The 15,985-nt window shown below is 48.3% G+C and overlaps 1 protein-coding gene across 12 annotated transcripts in view; it reads right to left on the bottom strand.

Annotated features, from left to right (window-relative positions):
• LOC119440814 (parathyroid hormone/parathyroid hormone-related peptide receptor-like) overlaps positions 1–15,985 on the bottom strand; it is a 1,097,515-nt gene that overhangs the window by 317,742 nt on the left and 763,788 nt on the right. The window lies entirely within an intron of this gene.

Here is a 15,985-nt window from a genome sequence, read left to right as displayed (position 1 = left end):
CAGAAAACCCTCAGTGCTTATTATGCACGGGAAATCAAGGACGTAAACATCTTAGAAGGACTTGGAAGAAAGTGGACTGGTGCTCAAAATTATGAGGCTTGATCGGAAACCGATGAGCATGACGAAGCTGCTGGGCCCGTGGCATACTTTTCAAAACTGTGCACTTGTTCTCATAAACGAGTTTTACTGCGACAACACTTTTTCGTTCGAAACACCGTTTACTTTGTCCATCCGCCCATTTCGCTGACGCCGACCATTGTTGTCATCGATGTTATTGTGTCGTCAGAGTACCTCCTCATCCTCACTGGCGCTCCTCATCATCATTAGGAGGACGACGATGTCGCAGAACACGCCACAATTTTTGTGCTAGCGTAGCAGTTTATAGGATTCACAGCAGCGCAGAGCCCGATATGTCAAAAGTAATACTGTTGAGAACAAAAATGGTTATCTTGCGTAAATCTCGGATATGACAAAGCACCATTTCGCTCGTCATCCATTTTAGAAGGTTGCGGTGTGAATTATCTCCAGCGGAAACCTTTAAAACGACTCACCGAGGCTACGAGAAGCGTTTAACGGAAGCACCTTGGGAAAAAACGGGCTTACCATTCATGCCGGACATATTATCTTCAACTATATTATTATTCAGTCACCCGACGTGTCACACCCTCTCATGTGGGTGCTAGAGCGCGTGAAGAAGCCACTTCTTAGCAAGTCATCAGTCATCGCAAGTAGTTCACTCTCTCAACCGTTTCGTGGCCTACCGCAGCACAGCAAGGTTTCACAAATTGGATGCACGCATGTTGCTGCAGTGTTAATTGGCAGTTATTAGTTTCTCATATATGCTTACACGATCTAAAAGGAAGGGCTTCCATCTAAATGCGCGGCAACGGATAAATCGTTTTTGTCGGCAACCAAACTTTATGACGTTTGTTCAATTAAAAAAAAAAAGTTGATGTCTAGTGACTGTAGGAAGCATTTTTTTTATATAGGTCGTCAGTTCTTGTACAGAAATAGTTGAAAATTAGAAGTAAAACAAAAGGCGTGAAATTTACTACTCTATAGTGAAAAAAAAGGTATTACGATCCCGTAAACAGCACCTGATAAGACATCTAAAGCGGACAAAATTGATGTATTATACAACGCTCTGCAATGCACCTCTAATTTGTGAGTAGGACTTTTGCAGAGCCCTTGTAAACATTGTAACAATTTTATATAAGCTGTAAATTCATGGTAAGTACAGCGCGACAGACGTCTACCGCGTCTGTAGCTACCATGAAGCCTCACCAACTCGCCCAAATTTTCATCTTACAGAATGTGAATTCATACATCAGTTTTATCTGCTCTAGATGCTCCAATAGGTGCAGTTTACAGAATTGCAATATTTACATTTTAATGGAGGGTTATGGTCTGTGAGCTTCGCGCTTCAACTTTTTTGAAAATTGTCAGTAATAAATATTTTATTTTTAAATTGCAGGTGTCAAATTAAGTTCCAACGGTTGTGTCAATTTTTTTTCTGCGTTTTACATGTATTCGAAAAAGGAAATCATAGTTGGTCTGGAGCTAAAGCTTAACGGGGAGCAACAGCGAGGGGAGCAAGAGAACAAACAAGGAAACGCAGGAACCTAACTCGGAGGCATAGAATTTAAGATGAACGATTTAAGCGAAGGCACCGTGGGGCGCTATTCTACCTATATTCCCGTGTACAAGACGTGCGGTTTCTTGTTCTCACCCCTACTACCTTCCCACTTCTGCGTGCTTGTGATTTTAGCCGTGATCAAGTTCACGAAAGAGCAGCTTAGAACAATGCAGAAAAATAACGCTGCTGCTATTCGGACTACCTGTGCTGGAGGCAGCAGGCAATGAAAAAATGTCACAGTTTCGCCCTAAGGGCGAAGCAATGAATGCGATAGCAACACAGCAATGTCATACGAAGTCAGGTGAGCGGCTTTGGTAGCAATACGAATTGTAGTAAACATGAGCTGATTAAGTAAGCAGGTGTGCTGCGGCGTAAGTAGACCGACATGAAGACAGACTCGATGACCACCAGAAGGCGCGTGTGAAACGGTGGTGTTGATGAGAAGCGCTGCCCGTGGGCAGCGTGTGCGAAGGGACACACCTGTAGCGCTGCACTGCCGATCCGGGCAGCATTGCATGTGTAGCGTGCGTTGGAAAATGTGGCCCGACTATTACTAACTGTGGTGTGAGCGCGCACAAACAAACATGAATAGATCACACTGAATGACTGCAGACAACGACTGTCAAAACGCTGGCAGCAAGCGCATATACGCCGCAGCGGGCGAAGGTACGTGCGGTCTATCGCTTCAACGGAAACTGAGCGGCGAATGCACGGCGCATAAAGGTCAGAGCCGTGTGGAGATAAGAGACGGTGCGAGCGAGCGACGAGCGCGTTTATTGGCAGAGTAGAAATGCCGCCCCCCCCCCCCCCCCCCCCCCGCTCCCTCCGGCACTCGCTTCCCGCTTCCTTGCTTGCGCGAGGCAAATTGAGTGCCTTCGCTCTCCGTGACAGCGTGCGTCCCCGCACGCTTCCGCTCGGGCATGCGGCGCGCAGCGAAGATTTTATCTATACGAAACCTCACGGCGACGACGACGGCATAAATCCGGTGGAAGTGTCCATATAATTGCCATCGCAATAATAACAAGAATGGAATGCATACTTGGGAAGAGGAAATTCGATGACTTAGTAGCAAGGTGGTGCCTTGCGAGCCAGCCATAAAAAAAAAAAAAAAAAAAAAAAAAAAAAAAAAAACATGGGCACCTTGCACTAGTGGTGCAAGGCTGGAGTAAACAGCGGAGATGGTGAGCGACCCAGCTTCTTCCAGGTTTTACTAGGCTTGGCTAAGTTTTGCTAGGAAATGCTAAGTGCTGCACGGTATTCCGAATCGTCTCGCCGCCGCCGCGCAGATTCTCGCTTGGCCGCGCGACGCGCTTCAAGATGAGCGGCTTCTTCTTCTGTGTCTGGATCTTCCTTGGTCGTCCCATGTCAAGGCTACATGTACTGCCACAGAGTCAACGAGAGTTCTGCCGCCGTCGCGGCGGCTCCGAGCTTTCTCTCCCCCGTGACGTCACGGCCAAGCTACACCTCCACACTTCCCGGGACGTGGCTGGCCGAAACCTGCCGAGCTGCCGCCAGAGACGCCTGCTGCAGTCATGGACTCGCCAGTCAGTATACGCTTGAGACAATGGTGCCAGCGCTAACATTCGCAAATGCCATTATATGCTTAAAATCGGATATATTGGCGGGTTTGGAAGTTAACCAAAGATCAGTAGGCCGGTTGGCTTTGGGAGCACACGGTAATACGACAAATGAGGCAGTGCATGGAGACATGGGTTGGGCCTCTTTTGAAGTCAGAGAAGCACAAAGCAAAATTAGTTTTGAAGAAAGGCTCAGGAACATGGATGAAAATAAATGGGCGGCTAAAGTGCACAAGTATCTCTACATGAAAAGCGTGGACACAGAATGGAGGAAGAGGTCAAGGAAGTTGGCAACCAAGTACAGGGTAATCGAAACTGTAAATAGACAACAAGGGGTCATCAGAAAGAAAGTGAGAGAAATAGAGACCGTGAATTGGATGCAAAGAATGGAAACGAAAAGGACAATGGAGATTTACAAGAATGAGAAGAAAGAAATTAGAAGGGAAAATCTGTACGATAACACAAAGGGCAGTGCCTTGCTATTTGAGGCTCGAGCCGGTTGCCTAAGGACGAAAACATATCGGAACAAATATTCGGAACTAGATGAGACATGTGTATACTGCAGTAAAGATCCAGAGACCACTCAGCACATCCTAATGGAATGCGACGGGATCCACCCAGCGAGAACCGTAGGTAACGTGCAACTCCCAGAAGCGCTTGGGTTTAAAGTGGAAGGAAACATAAACAGATCAGCCGTAGAGATCAGCAAGAGACGATTAGAGTACTGGTGGAAAAAAAGCAGGGAAAAGATGGATACGACCTGATCTCTTAAAATCATAGGCAGCGGTACAAGCTAAAGTTTTGAAAAAGAGAGATAATGAGAGGGTATACAAAAATGCTAGATAAAGAACATGTGTAGTATACCTGATTAAATCAAGCAGGCTAGGTGACTATTTGTCGCCACCCCGTTTCAAAGGGGATGCCAATAAATCATCATCATCATCAGCATCATCATCACTAAAGCCCTCAAACTTCTTAAAAGTAGCGCCACGCTTTGAAGGATGCCGCCTCCTCCTCGCGCGCCCTGGCCGAGGCCGACGCCGCGTCGCTATTGGCCTAATGGCATCACGTGGGCCCTTGCGCTGGCTTCGTTTTTTTACAGTCCCGCTCCGCCGCCATTTTCGCTTGAGAAGCGTCTACTGACTGGCGAGGAGCGCATGTTGGCGCCATTGCTCTTCCGTGTTGTTTTGGTTAGCGAATGTATTGAACTAAGTTTTGTGGCAAGTGCGACGTCGCTTCACGGAATTTGCCAGCACCATGACGTGCTGCGCCTTCGGATGCCAAAATAGTTTCAGCAAAGATATGAAGCTCTTCTCGATACCGTCGGATAATTAAGCGCGACGGGTTAAGACGAAAGACATGGATTCATCGAATTGGGAGGGAGATCTTCAGACCAACATCCTCCACACGACTATGCGAGCTAAGTTGTGAGTCTCTCATAATATAGTATGTGTGAGGCTTATGTATTTGGTGCGGGCCATAACGTAGTAGATATTGCACAGTTCACTCAGCATGTTGCCATTTGTCTGCACGGTTTAACACGATCCCTACGCGACGTGTACTTTGTTTATTGACCCTTTTCGCGGAGCAATTTGCTATAGAGGAACGAGATGGAGCTTTCGGCGGCGCACCATACGTTGCCTCAGCGAATGCGCACGAATACCAAACCATTACGGCTAATTCTGCCCTGTTACTGTGCGATCAGCTGTCAGAAATGCAACTGGGTGTTCGCTAACGCACTGTGCCCAATTTATGCTGCAAAATGTGTAACGATAAAGGGAAGACGTGTGCGGTAGTTCGGTGCAAAAATAGTGGTTCGCATATTAAGGAATGCAATCAACCTGTTGCAATGCAGTGATTTGGGCTTGTTGGGATGACATCGTGAGGCTTATAGCGCGTGAAAAGACAAGGAAGGCGTGACACACACAGGCGCTATGTGTGTGTCACGTCTTCCTTCGTCTTTTCACGCGCTATATAAGCCTCACGAAACCAACCGTGTCGCCGCTGCTACATAAGGCCTCCCTGTGTTGCCGGCCTTTCGCAATGCATGGCTTTCCTCGAGGATTCATCCGCCAGCGCTATATTGGTAACCTCCAAAGAAAGGACTCCGGGGTTCTGAAGAGTGAGTACCGCTCCTTACAAAAGGAAGGAGCGCCACTTACTGGCATAGTAAGTTTCTCGCACGCAAACTTACGCCCACCCTACCGCCAACGTATCAATAATAAGTGATGGGCGCACAACTGAATCAATGTGTCGATGTGCCAAAGCGTGAGTGACGGCGTCTACACCGACAAGACGCGAATGTTGGAACGTTTCGTGACGGTCCACAGAGTAAGCGAGGGACTAGCCAAAATACTCCTTTGCTACAAGCTACCACAAAGTACAGAACATTTACGTTCCAAGCTTTGTGCGCAGCAAGAGCAAGTCTATCGCAGCAGAGCACACCCTTGAGAGATTTGACTGAAAATAAAGAATGATATAGTGGCCGCACCGAGGAACCAAGGAACTTTACTGAGTCAGAAACATGACAAGCCGCTGCTTCAAAATGTTTGACAATAAATAACGAAGAGCACACTAATCCTGATTTAATTCATAAGCGGAAAGTGTGGACAGCTTGCAATACATTTCTAGCCCGCTTTTAATAGAAGCACCGTACACGCTGCTTGCGCCGTTTGGACAAGGCGTAATGACCTCTGAAAGCACTTACATGTCCTCTAAAGCTGTGGCCAAAGCTTCTTCTCGTCCACACAGTCAACTTCTACGATTTGCGTCGAAACGGAGGTTTACTGCGCCGCACCGGCGTCACGTGCTTGCATTGTTAACACGGAGGCAACGGAGGCGGCTGAGGCAAGCAATGGACGCGTCACCACGTGATCAAACATGGCAGCGCCCACGGGAGCGCCGGGAAAAGGGTCATACGTGGTAATATTTGGTGCGCTTAATCGCGTTGTACGCCAAAAGGCTTGAATACTCGGGCACGCGAGGCTGCGTGCAAAAACGTGATTACGAAACTTTGAAGATTCAGCAAAGTCCTTTTGACAAAATGTGAGGCTCGAGCGTGAAAACTCACCTTAGGAAAGCAACTCTGCCTTTTGTGGTTACTTGCTAGCCTTCTTTAGAGCGAATAGCTTTGTTTGCTTCTTTTGTTTGTGTTCGTCGTTGGCGGTCGCCCGGTGGATTTGCGATAGAAAAGGCGCCGATGAAAAGCGTGCGTGCTCTCCCGAGACCGAGTTACCGGGTGCGTTCGTCGCAGAACGACAACATCATAGGTATTTGAGACGTACGTGCTAATTCGTGTAAGATTTAAAGTGTGTAAATGTTAAGATGCGGCGGTGGAACACTCGCAAAGAAAGCGTGCGGTCGCCCGCTCGTTCACTGGCTGGTTTAGTCGTCGTTCGTTTTGTAGTTTGCTCGTTCGTTTAGTCGTTTGCTCTTTCATTTGGTCGTTCGCACGCTGGTTTAGTCGTTCGCTTGCTCGTTCGTTCAACTATTAGTTCGTACGGCCACTATGTTTCTAAGACGCACTTGCTGTAGGGCATTTAGGTTCGTGTGTTGGTGCCGTCTGCGAACCTTTGTGCGTCAAAGCTGACACGCGCCGCAAATTCGCATGGTAAGGACGGCGCGGATTATTTAGGTTAATGGGGGCTTGCTGGAGACCAGGATGTTGTCATTCGAACGTAAACGTATTATTTACAACCATTTGCAACAAGATCTTGCGAAACGCCCTTGACAAATGTTGCGTACCTAATTGTAGCGTACGCGATATACTCGGAGTCGTCATGGTACGGCGTTAGCGCTCGTTTAGATACTTTAAAAAATAGTTTTCAAAACAGGAAAAAAAAAGTTGCCGCCACTGAATTTGCATAACACTCCGCATAGAAATGCTATGCTCTACACGAAGTTACTCGGAGCTAGAAAGCCAACGCGAACGCTTAAAGCGCACCGCCTTGCTATGCACGCATTCACTCTGCGCAAGGCCGTTTGCAACGCTCAAGCGTTGTAGGCGGCTCCACGGTCGCGGAGGGAGCGCAAAAGAGAGGAGAAACGAGGAGGAGTGAACGCGGAGGAGGAGAGTGTCGCTACTTTACGAAGTTTCAGGGTCTTTATCACGGACACCGCACGTTCGGTGCCAACGCGGGAAAACGCTAACGGCATCGGCAGCAGCTCTGCGCGTTGCCTCGTTAGTGCTGATACAATTTCTCTCTCTCTCTCGCTCTCATTTTCTCTTTCTCTCTCCCGAGCATAGCGCGCGCCGCGCGTATGCTCTCTTTCCCTCTCCTTAACGTCCCAAGTCAAGGCAACAAGTGCCCGGCACGGAGAGGAGGCGAACCACACGCCGCTGCGCGAGGTGGTTGCTAAGCAACGCTCTCGCTCCGCGAGGGGTTTTTTTGGATTCAGCAGACACATCACGCCCGGCTTAAACAGCTCCGCTGTAAAAAACAGAAACACCTTAGCTTTGACGGCGGTTCGCAGAGGTGCTTATTTCAACCTAGAGGCACCAATACTCGTCCGGAGGAAGGTATCTGTATGAATAACGCTGTTTTTATTTGTAATGTTTGCAATCTTTGACGCCCTAGAAAAGCGCTCCCATTAAGGTGATTGTTTGGGCATGCTGGTAAGACATGAAATAACTTTATGCGCACAAGATGAGGACAGAGAAGAGGCTATGACACACGAGCGCAGACTTACAACAGTGTTTTATTTGAAGCAAGCAACCACATATATAGCAAGAAGTGTGACACATAAAGATAGCTCCTTGCTAGAAAGGGCGATAGACGGTTTTTACACACAGGTGTCACCAAACCTGTCAGTCAATTCCGCTTCTATGATATCGCGGGTTACCTGATTGCAACTTCTGCTAACGATTCAGCAGGCACTATATACCGGACTGCACTTGGCCTTATATGCGGCATCTGCCTGACTGTGCGTGCAATTTCTACAGTGCACATCCAGAAACCCCCCTCTCATTTCTGACCCCTCTCATTGTTTGGGCAATTCGGAGATGCAAGCCTTCGCAATGACAACGGAATGGTAGAGGCATAAATGCTCGTTTCTGCGGTAGGCAGGCTATTACGCCATAATATTCTCGTGTTTCGTGACTGGGCAGTACCTCAGCAGCGTAGGACAAGCACACTGCAGCAAGCATGAATAACGCTACGTCTGTTGACAATGCTGGCAAGGAGACTGGCGGTCACATGCCGCTATCTCCACATAAGGTGGGTGTCCTTCTTCTTCCCCCCGTAGCGGCCGAGCACGGGGCAGATAGTGCGCTTGTGTACGTGACCCCCCCAGTGGGTAGCAGCACTCGTCGGCATCCCACAGCATGCTCGAGTATTTCACCAAAGGGCCAAAGTTCGCCAAGAGACCTCGCAAATCTCCACAGGGCCCGCTTTCTAGATGAGCACCGATATTGCAAACGAAAATTCCAAGCATTATCAATAGAGTATTTTTGTGCTTTCTCAGTATGGTGGAAGAGCAGCGGCGCCGGAATGGTGATAAGTTGTTGCCTGTTTCTTACCTGCTTCGACCGTAGAACCATCCACTCGACGTGCTCCAACTGTGCTCGCATTCAAAAAGAACTCTTACGCTAGAATCGGTCGTAGGAACAAATGGAAGAGCCAATCACGATGCTGAACATGCTATTTGCGAAGACCAACAGAGTGTGGCGAATAACTCTTACGAACGAAAAGGTTTGCGAGTTCGACCTCTGTTTTTGTATGCAGGTTTAAGAACGCTGCGCTGACACTTTCTTTTTTAACGGCGCCACTGCCATATTATCTCTACTGCCTCAACGGCGACATGTGCATGATGCGCGCGGTGTGCCTATGGTCTGCCATGTCTGTGCATCAAATGGGCATTGGGTACACGAATTCACTCTTGACGGGTCATGTGACCTCACTAGACTAAGGCGCGGCTAGGCAAATTAGATGAGTTGAATGAAAAAGAGCATACCTTTTAGGAGGTCGTATTTAGAGACTCATATTTATAGCGTTTTGAGCATTTTGTCATTGCCCACGATGTCACACAGGAAGGGAGTGTCATTCAATGCCAGCTCGGGGACGAGGAGGCGCCGGCAGACTGTTCTGCTTACGCTTCAGCACTTCGGGACAGGCTTTGTCGGGCTCTCTGTAGAGCAAGGCAGAGTTTGGCGTCGGCCAGGTCCCAGCAGAAGGCGCAGTACGACCGTAAGCATCGCAATCTTTCATTTAAGGTAGGTGATCTCGTCCTGAAGCGCAACCACGCTCTTAGCGACGCGACCAAGGCGTTCTCAGCCTCGTTTGCTCCAAAGTGGCTTGGTCCGTACCGAGTAGAGAAAGTTTGGTCTCCGCTCGCGTACTTGCTGAAGGATCACCCTTCGGAGGAACTCAGCCGTGCCCATATCGCCGACCTGAAGGCCTTTGCGTCACGGTCCGACGAGCTCGCGCCACTGCCCAGTGGCATTGCGCGCAAGCAACAGGGCACACCCGGGGCATCAGACCGCATTCGGACCACGCACCGGTACAATCTGAGGAAGCGGTCACCAGTGTGATTTCGCGCCGGATGGCGGACTTTTCCGCAACCGAAGGCCCTCAGTCTCATGCGTATAGCCTCTGTGGGCTAGCTTCCTTACGGCCAGTGAACAAAAGAAGCTGGTCCCAGTCCAGCTTATTGCAAGTGTTGTTTCTGTAGTATCTAACAGTGCGCATTTCCCCCCTTTTCTTTTTCTCGAGTTCGCATGCTGAGGGTAATTGTTTTTTTTTAATATTTGACAGTGCGCGTTTAAATTTCGCGTGTACAGCTTGGTTAGTTGAATTCATTACGCGTTTGCTTTTATTTTTAAATGCGAAGCATTTCTTGGCGAACATTTGCTACTTTGACAGTATCTATCTATCTATCTATCTATCTATCTATCTATCTATCTATCTATCTATCTATCTATCTATCTATCTATCTATCTATCTATCTATCTATCTATCTATCTATCTATCTATCTATCTATCTATCTATCTATCTATCTATCTATCTATCTATCTATCTATCTATCTATCTATCTAGCCGCCTACGACTTTGTGCTCTCATGGTCATTTCGTTAACTTGGTAAGTGCCAGAATTGGCATACTATGACAGGAGTGTATGAAGAACATAATGATGCATGTCATGTAGGTCATGACAATGACCCAGCGAAAAATATTAACACTCAAAAACCACTGAAATGGGTTCTGACGTGGGCACTAAGTGAACGAAACACTAAATTATGATGGTAGAAATCACAGTCAGAGCATGATTCAGCAAAAAATGACCATGACTAAGCAAAAAAACATGTAACACTCAAAAACCGCTGAAATGGGTTCTGACGTGGGTAATAAGTGAAGGAAACAATAAAGGATCCTGGTAGAAGTCATAGTCATGAGCATGAGTCAGCAAGAATGACAATGACTCAGTGAAAAAAGATCAACACTCAAAAACCACTGAAATGGGTTCTGACGTGGGTACTAAGTGAAGGAAACACTACAGGATGCTGGTAGAAGTCATAGCCATGAGCATGACTCAGCAAAAATGACAATGACTCAGCGAAAAAGATTAACACTCAAAAACCAATGGAATGAGTTCGGACGTGGACACTAAGTGAAGGAAACACCCAATGAGGATGGTAGAAATCATAGTCATGAGCACGACACAGCATAAATGACAATGACTCAGCGAAAAAGATTAACACTCAAAAATCAATGGAATGGGTTCGGACGTGGACACTAAGTGAAGGAAGCACTAAAGGGTGCTAGTAGAAGTAACAGTCATGAGCATGACACAGCAAAAATGACAATGACTCAGCGAAAAAAGTTAACACTCAAAAGCCACTGAAATAGGTTCTGACGTATCCACTAAGTGAAGGAAACAATAAAGCATGATGGTAGATGACATAGTCATGAGCATAACTAAGGCTTTCGCCCTAAGGTCCCTTAGGTGTAGCTAAAGGGACTCCTGATGACTCATGACATGAATGTCATGACATGCGTGTCATGTAGGTCAGGAAAGACTCTCATGGTCCTTTCTTTAACATGGTAGGCTCCCCGCACACTGCTTCGCATAACATCGATTCCCACAGCGTGGGATCTGCCGGATTTTTTCTAGTTTGGTTTTCCTTTTTTTTTCTTTGGCGAGAAGGGGGTTGGTGGTCAGGCGCGCGAGGGACAATGGTCCCTTTGACTCGCTCGTGCTGGGGGGAGGCAAAGGAGTCGTGGCGCCTTCAATGGCACGGCTCGTTGTGGACGGCGATGAGCATTGCGGTGTTTGGGAGTGTTGCTCAGCCATGGAGAAAACCGCAAGGAATGTGCGTGCGTGTGTGCGCGTGCGTGCGTGATGCCGGTTGCTCATTGAAGCAACCAGAAGTCGCACCGACTGCTGCATCGGATCGCCGTGGACGCGGAAGGTGGACGGGGTCACTGACGCTCCGTCTTCAGAGCGAGAGCCCGACATCCTTTCTGCCGCAGGCGTCACGAGCACGTGATCTTTTTGGGTGATGGCAACTGGTCAATAAACCAACATATGCTACCTGAAGGCATCAATGTTGCCGGTAGCATATGTTCAGGTAGCATATGTGGGTTTATTGGCTAGTTGCCATCACCCAAAAAGATGACGTGCTCGTGACGCCTGCGGCAGAAAGGACGCTCCGTCTTCAGAGCGAGAGCCCGACATCCTTTCTGCCGCAGGCGTCACGAGCACGTGATCTTTTTGGGTGATGGCAACTGGTCAATAAACCAACATATGCTACCTGAAGGCATCAATGTTGCCGGTAGCATATGTTCAGGTAGCATATGTGGGTTTATTGGCTAGTTGCCATCACCCAAAAAGATGACGTGCTCGTGACGCCTGCGGCAGAAAGGACGCTCCGTCTTCAGAGCGAGAGCCCGACATCCTTTCTGCCGCAGGCGTCACGAGCACGTGATCTTTTTGGGTGATGGCAACTGGTCAATAAACCAACATATGCTAGCTGAAGGCATCAATGTTGCCGGTAGCATATGTTCAGGTAGCATATGTGGGTTTATTGGCTAGTTGCCATCACCCAAAAAGATGACGTGCTCGTGACGCCTGCGGCAGAAAGGACGCTCCGTCTTCAGAGCGAGAGCCCGACATCCTTTCTGCCGCAGGCGTCACGAGCACGTGATCTTTTTGGGTTAATTAATTAATTTAATTATGGGGTTTTACGTGCCAAAACCAGTTCTGATTATGAGGCACGCCGTAGTGGGGGACTCCGGAAATTTGGACCACCTGGGGTTCTTTAACGTGCACCTAAATCTAAGTACACGGGTGTTTTCGCATTCCGCCCCCATCGAAATGCGGCCACCGTGATCTTTTTGGGTGATGGCAACTGGTCAATAAACCAACATATGCTACCTGAAGGCATCAATGTTGCCGGTAGCATATGTTCAGGTGGCATATGTGGGTTTATTGGCTAGTTGCCATCACCCAAAAAGATGACGTGCTCGTGACGCCTGCGGCAGAAAGGAGGTGGCATATGTGGGTTTATTGGCTAGTTGCCATCACCCAAAAAGATGACGTGCTCGTGACGCCTGCGGCAGAAAGGATATTCCACATCCGCCGCCTAGGTTTGTGAGTGGTGGCGCTGGCTAACATTCCCGGGGTTAGTTCTAGTTATAAAACATAAATACCCCAGAAAGTGGATGGGAAAACGGCTCCGCGGTAGCTCAATGGCAAGAACATTACACGCGTAATGCGAAGACATGGGATCGTTCCCCACCTGCGGACAGTTGTTTTTTCATCCATGTTCATTTCCATAATTTATCATTTCTTTAATTCAATTAGTAAGTACAAGTAATGTCCCCTATGTTGTCCTTGGTGTGATTGTTTATTGGCTTAATTTTGTGCTTCAATGTATAAATTGACGTTTTCTTAAGAAATTAACTGGAACGCCAATGCATTTCTCCGCAAAGTTCGGGAATTAATATCTCGAAACTGGTGCCATCCAGAGTATTCGTTCCAAGTGGATCCGCCTTGCGAACTCCACGGCTACAACTTGTAAATTGCAATATGGGCCATCAGGTAATTAGTTAAAAACCTAATTAGTGAATTTTTGTTAATTATTCGATTATGCATTTCAATTTCTTGTGCAAGTAATGTCCGCCTCTTCGAGTAGACCAGCTCATGAACTAGAATTGCGCTATCTGCCACAGGCAACCTTTAATAATTTTCGAAAGTGTTCACTGAAACACCCCGTGTATATATTGTTTTTATTTTACCATAATCATTGTATATTATTATAGGGCATGAAAGCGTTTTTGTATGTCGGAACGCAGTGTTAGGAGTACTTGCTGGGCTGAGGTTCGCATTTAGCTTGTGCATGAAAGACTCAGTTGTCTTTGGTGCATAAGCCCCTACTAGCTATTTCACCAGGCTGGTAGGGGGCATTCAAGGAGAAGAGGATGTGGGGATTGAGGAATACGCCGGTGCCATTGCGCGGGCTTCACTTTGCTGCCGTACCCCGTCTATCCCCGCCCGCTCCCAACCGGTTTCAGCGATTGCGCTCCACTCGCGGTGGTTTGCGGTGGGGGGTGGGACGCTGACCTCACTAGCTGGCCACGTTCGGCTGCGAGTTGCTGAGCGTGGCTCTCTTATCTCCGGGACAAGCGCAGGGTACGTACAGAGGGGTCCACTATGAAAGGGAACACCTGAGCGGGTGGCGTCTGGTCGGCGCCACCGCCAGTCGGCGGCCGCAACGAGTGTCGCGCAGGCGCAGTGAGGGCTGTGGGCGATGCTCTTTCATCGTCTGCTACGGTAAGCTGCCGTGCTTCAGATGGTCGCGAAGCAAGCAGCTCGCGTAATTCGTGTTTGAACGCAGCTGCTTTCCTACCAGCTGGAAGGAAAATGACTGGATTGATGTATAATCAGATAAATGCCCTTAACATCAGCAGCAATGAACGTGCCGTCTTCGTTTCATAAAGATTTGCCCGCCTCAAAAAATGTTCACTGTGCACGTCGATTCCCATGATTCAACGATAACGCTTGTGATAGCTCTTTATAAATTAATGTGCTCGTTAAAGGCGCTAAGTGGATTCTTTGTGCAGCCTACGCACTGCTGCGACTCTGATGCAGTAGTACAAATTATGTACAGTAGTACATCACACTGATGCAGTAGTACAAATGAGATAGGCACTATACACGGATAAGTATTCTCTAATATAGCTTTCCCACAAAGAGACATCCGTAAAAATGATCATGTTTGTCTTGTAAGCTCAAACGGAAAAAATACCTGCTTGTTAATATTTTGCCTCCCCTAATTTTCCTTCAGCTTCGCAATGGCTGGCTAACAGTGTGTGGCCATGCACTCCGGCCAACATTAAAAAGGCGTCATCGGCTTGCTTCTCTATTATTCGAAGCGCGGCAGCAGACGGTAGCAGACGACAAAAGAGCACCGCGCACAGCGCTCACTGCGCCAGCTTGAAACTCGCTGCGCCTGCGCGAAACTTGTTGCAGCCCCCGGCCGGTGGTGGCGCCGAGCAGACGCCACGCGCTCCGGTGTTTCCGTTAACAGTGCACCCCTCTGTACATGCTTTCTTCTCGTACGTGACACCTTTGTGACTAGGACTTGAGCTCACGCACGGTGCCTTTGCCCGTGCGGGGAGCGCGTACTTTATGATGATCCTTTCCTGACGCGAAGCCGAGGAGCGGTGCCTAGTGCTCGCGCGAGGCCGTACCACGCTGAGCCGCACTTGCCGAAAGTCTAAGCCAAAGGAGATTGCCCGAGCTCTAGGGCGTTGACCCATTGGTTATCGCCAGAGCAAGTAGCATAGCCGCCGGGACTTTTCCTAGCGGTGTGTCCCAGCTTGAGCCTGTGCTCTCGCAGTGACCTGCTATAGGCGCCCGTGTCTGTATTTTCGCCCTTGGTGCGGGAGCACTTTGGTTCCCCGCCACCCGGCCGTTTGTGCAGTGCTGGTGCCGACGGATTCAATAAACGGTTTCCGTTAACTCAGAGAAATACTGTGTTATTGCGTGCGTCGCTCGGTAGCCCTTTGCGGCCTGAGCTCGCGCGCAGCGGTGCTGGAGGCGACGGCTGACGCGGCCCTGTGGATCGCTAAGCTCCAACCCGCGGTGGTCGGTCTCCTGTGAGACCCTACGACCCCACAAGTGCTTCCGCCCCTTTTCCTCTCGTATGTTAAAAAAGCCGGCAGAACCCACGCGCTGTGGAAATCAATGTTATGCGAAGCAGTGTGCGGGGAGCCTACTATGTTAAGGAAACGACCATGAGAGCACCAAGACGTAGGCGGCTCTTTCATGACCTAAATGACACGTATGTCATGACATTCATGTCATGAGTCCTCAGGAGTCTCTTTAGCTACACCTAAGGGACATTAGGGCGAAAGCCTTAGTTATGCTCATGACTATGACATCTACCAGCATCCTTTAGTGCTTTCTTCACTTAGTACCGACTTCCTAACTCATTCCAGTGGTTTTTGAGTGTTAATCTTTTTTTCGCTGAGTCATTGTCATTTTTGCTGAGTCATGCTCATGACTATGAGTTCGACCAGTATACTGTAGTGTTTCCTTCACTTAGTACATACGTCAGAACTCATTTCAGTGGCTTTTGAGTGTTAACTTTTTTTGCTGAGTCATTGTCATTTTTGCTGTGTCATGCTCATGACTATAACTTCTAACAGCATCATTTAGTGCTCCCTTCACTTAGTGCCCACGTCCGAACCCATTCCAGTGGTATTTGAGTGGTAATCTTTTTTCGCTGAGTGATTGCCATTTTGTGGAGTCATGCTGATGACTATGACTT

Source organism: Dermacentor silvarum, chromosome 2, assembly GCF_013339745.2.
Source record: "Dermacentor silvarum isolate Dsil-2018 chromosome 2, BIME_Dsil_1.4, whole genome shotgun sequence".
NCBI classification, from domain to species: domain Eukaryota; kingdom Metazoa; phylum Arthropoda; class Arachnida; order Ixodida; family Ixodidae; genus Dermacentor; species Dermacentor silvarum.
Note: the sequence above shows the minus strand (reverse complement) of the source record. Positions and strands in the feature narration are given on the sequence as shown.